This window comes from Panthera leo, chromosome D4 (genome assembly GCF_018350215.1).
Source record: "Panthera leo isolate Ple1 chromosome D4, P.leo_Ple1_pat1.1, whole genome shotgun sequence".
Classification (NCBI taxonomy): domain Eukaryota; kingdom Metazoa; phylum Chordata; class Mammalia; order Carnivora; family Felidae; genus Panthera; species Panthera leo.
This window is the reverse complement of record NC_056691.1, coordinates 54,250,695-54,254,626: the sequence shown is the minus strand read 5'-3', so window position 1 is coordinate 54,254,626 and position 3,932 is coordinate 54,250,695. Positions and strand designations below refer to the sequence as shown.

Genomic DNA, 3,932 nt, shown 5'->3' with positions numbered 1-3,932 from the left:
CAAAAAGCGAAAGCTTGACTTCATCTTTGCCAATTTGGATGCCTTTGATTTCCTTTTGTTGTCTGATTGCTGATGCTAGAACTTCCAGCACTATATTAAACAACAGCGGTGACAGTGGGCATCCCTGTCGTGTTCCTGATCTCAGGGAAAAAGCTCTCAGTTTTTCCCCGTTGAGGATGATGTTAGCTGTGGGGTTTTCATAAATGGCCTTTATGATCTTTAAGTATGTTCCTTCTATCCCGACTTTCTCAAGGGTTTTTATTAAGAAAGGGTGCTGGATTTTGTCAAAGGCCTTTTCTGCATCGATTGACAGGATCATATGGTTCTTCTCTTTTTTTTTGTTAATGTGATGTATCACGTTGATCGATTTGCGAATGTTGAACCAGCCCTGCATCCCAGGAATGAATCCCACTTGATCATGGTGAATAATTCTTTTTATATGCTGTTGAATTCGATTTGCTAGTATCTTATTAAGAATTTTTGCATCCATATTCATCAGGGATATTGGCCTGTAGTCCTTGTGTAATTCTAACAAGAACCTAGCGAGACGGCAGTTCTCTGGGAGGTTTGCAGGACATTGCTGGTGTGAGGGCTCGGTGATTAGAAGATTGTAGTGAGCAGAAAATCAGAAGAGTTTTCAAGGGGCTTCTTCCATGGTTCATAAGAAAAAGAAAAACCTTGATGGGCTTTTTTTTTCCTGTCTCACAGCAGACCTCAGGTATTTAAGGATCAGAATCCTCTTGTTTTCCAACTCCACTGTTATTTGGACGGTGCTAAATAAATGCTACAACGTTCTTCTTAACCCACCCCAGACTTAGTTCACTGAGTTCTACATTCTGTCTGCATGTTGTTAACAGTCTAATTATATTAGCTTTTTTTTTTTTTTTCCCGAATGACTTAGATGTAATCATTGGAAGCAAACTAAATGGAAAACTTACAAGAAAGAATTGCATGTCAGCTCCCTTTGTAGACTGACTTGGGACAGAAAGGGGCTAGGGCTGCCCTTCAACCTGATCCCTTCCAAACAAAGACGTTCAAAATGTCCCTGGCAGTCTGGCTCAAGGAAGAGAGACCCTCTGCTGGCTCTGTGTGTTGAGATCAACTTTCCTGCCACTCACTCTTCTTGGGCAGCACTGGGAGCCCCGCCTTGCTGGCTCTGGTCATCACCCTTCTTTTTGTGGCCTCAGATGATGTCATCAACCTGCAGTAGCCGAACTGCTGTCTTCATTGTTGTTGTGTGTGTTTGCTGGTTGACAGCCGATGATTCCCAGATGCCCAATTCTTTCATGACAACCAAGGTACCTTTCTCACCATTTATTTTCCAGGTGTCATGGTTGTCATAGATGTGCTTGGCTGCAGGGAGAGGTAAGCAGAGAATGGTGCTAGCCCTCCAGTTCTGGATAAGTATACAAGGGATGCCCTCTAAGGTTTGGGCATCTGTCCTGTATGGGCATTGTTCCACCTCAGTCATGGCTTTGGACTTTTCTGTCAAAGTATGGGCCATAGCCATTTCAGAGGTTCCACCCACTGGAACTAGCTAGGGGTCCAGGAAGACACTGTGGCACAATAACATGGCATCCTGGAGGGTGCATTCCACTTCTGAGAGGATCTCTTTGCTGGCCCCATGGAGAATAATGGTTTAGACCTTGGGGTCTTTGCATTCAGTGATGAGTTTAAGGTACTCATTGACAATTTTCTTGACTTTCAACATGGCTGCTCCCATCCCGACATCTTCTCTCAGCTCTGGCACTGTCTGGGCCCACAGGTTTTAGCAATGCAATTGTTGTCTTCTGGACTCTGTTGACTGCTGTGTCATTGGCCTGGATGAGGCAGTACTGAGCTAAATCTGAGATGCTCTTTTCTGTGAGGACCACACTGAAATTCTCTAAGTCTTCAAAATGAGGACGTACAAAATTTCTTCGCTACCAGAATATGAAAACCTAAAACGAAGCCAGAAGCCAAGCTAGAAAAAGCATTTAAGATGTTTTTCAGTCTTGGTGAGGGAGTATAGAATACACTGCCCTCTACCTTAGCTTCTTCTTCTAGAGAACTATATCTTGTTTGTGCGATGTTTAAACACATTTGCATCCTTGCTTTCATTTTCCCTTCATTATTAAGTGAAAATGTCTTCCAAGCAAGTTACCTTAGAAAGACAAAAAGATTCTTAAAGGCCTAACCCCCTTACACATGTATTAGAAGAAAAAAAATGTAAGGCAAAGAAATGCACTGAGATAAGTGAATACGTTAGTATGTTCTTGTAGACCTTGCCATAAAAATGGACGCAACGCAGAAAAGCCTGGAATTTACTAAGAAACCTAGATTTAGTGAAAAGATCAGTGAAAATAATAAATAATGGATATCTTCAGAGTCATATTACTTATTACTAAGGGATTTGGTATTTGTCAGGATGAAGAGGAGAAGCCACAAAGAATCCTGCTGGAGATTTAAAAGTTACTTCATCTTATGCAGATAAGATGATGTGGAGATACCTGAGCGTGATCATGGTAAAAGCAGCCACACAACATTAAAAGTGCAATCGCAGGGGCTGCCTCCTATCCCTGGGAGGTGCCTCATCACCAGCAACGGGTCCCCATGCTGAGAGTTTTCACCCCGTGGCTCCTTCTACGGTACTAGAAGTAATGGGACCTGGTGTGCTGCCCAGAGCATCCAGGAGCGCTGGCGACATCCGCTAGTCTGAATAATAATGAAGCCTGGACTTGGAAGCAGCCTCAGTCCATGTGGTGGAAGAGCCGGAACTTCCTTGGTAGACCACAGAAGAACCACAGAAGGAGGAATCTGAAGGTTCTGGGGAAAGGGAATGTAGACTCTGTCATCTGCTTGCTCATCCCTAATTATGCCCTGACCAGGAAGGCCCCAAAGGAGACTCCCTTGCCAGGCGTGAGGGTAAGTGTCAGTGAGAGAATACATCAGCATCCTTACCTCCCATCCCATAGGTTGGCCTTTCACTCCGTAGATTCTTGGCTTTACTGTGCAGAAGCTTTTTAGTTTGGGACCCTCCCACTTGTCTATTTTTGCTTTTGTTGCCTATTCTTTTCATGTCATATTCAAGAAATGACTGCCTAGACCAATGTCCTAAAACTTTCCCCCTATGTTTTCACGTAAGTATTACACTTTCAGGTCTTATGTTTAAGTCTTTAATCCATTTGGCGTTGGTTTTTTGTGTAGCGTGTAAAACAAGGATCCAATTGCATTCTTTTGCCTATCTAGTTTTATATCTAGTTTTCCTAACACCACTTGCTGGAAAGACTGTCCTTTGCCCATTGTGTATTCTTGGCACTTTGTGAAAGATGAGTTGCCTATGTATGCACGGGTTTATTTCTGGGCTCTCTGTTCTATTCTATTGGTCTGTGTATCTGTCTTTAGGCCAGTACCTGTTGCGACCGGCGCAACAAACACCGAGATCAGGGTCCTGAGGGTAGGGGAATGTAAGAAAAAAAAAGAGAAGAGAAGCCAGTTTGGGAACAGGAGGGTCCCCTGGGCTGATGGCCCAAGTGACAGCTTTATTGTTGCTGTACACAATCTTTTATATCAAGACTCTTATGGATCAGGTCATACTAAGAATAAACAGGTTTCACATGATCGCTGCCAGCCAAAACATTTAGTTCTGTGTACCTTATGAACTTTCTAAACGGGTCACAACAAGACCTTGTTGATAGATTGCTAGCAAAACACAGTTCCCATGTTTGTTTCTATTTGACCCGGGGTAGAAAAAGGGGGGTAACATTACTGCCAACACCCACAGACCACAGGCTTCAGGAATTAGATTTCTCAGCCTTGAGAAGGCTTTTGTATGCCTTTGCAAGTGGGGGAATGGGAGGGGGAAGCACCGGGTTGGCTGACTCAACAGGGAGCCATTGCTCAACCCGGTCTCAGCCTGGCACCGGGGTCCGGCCTCCCACAAGTACCATACT

General features: G+C 43.9%; 1 pseudogene; it reads right to left on the bottom strand.

Moving 5' to 3' along the window:
- Positions 1–1,114: 1,114 nt before the first annotated feature.
- LOC122204564 lies at positions 1,115–1,723 on the bottom strand (annotated as a pseudogene).
- Positions 1,724–3,932: the final 2,209 nt, after the last annotated feature.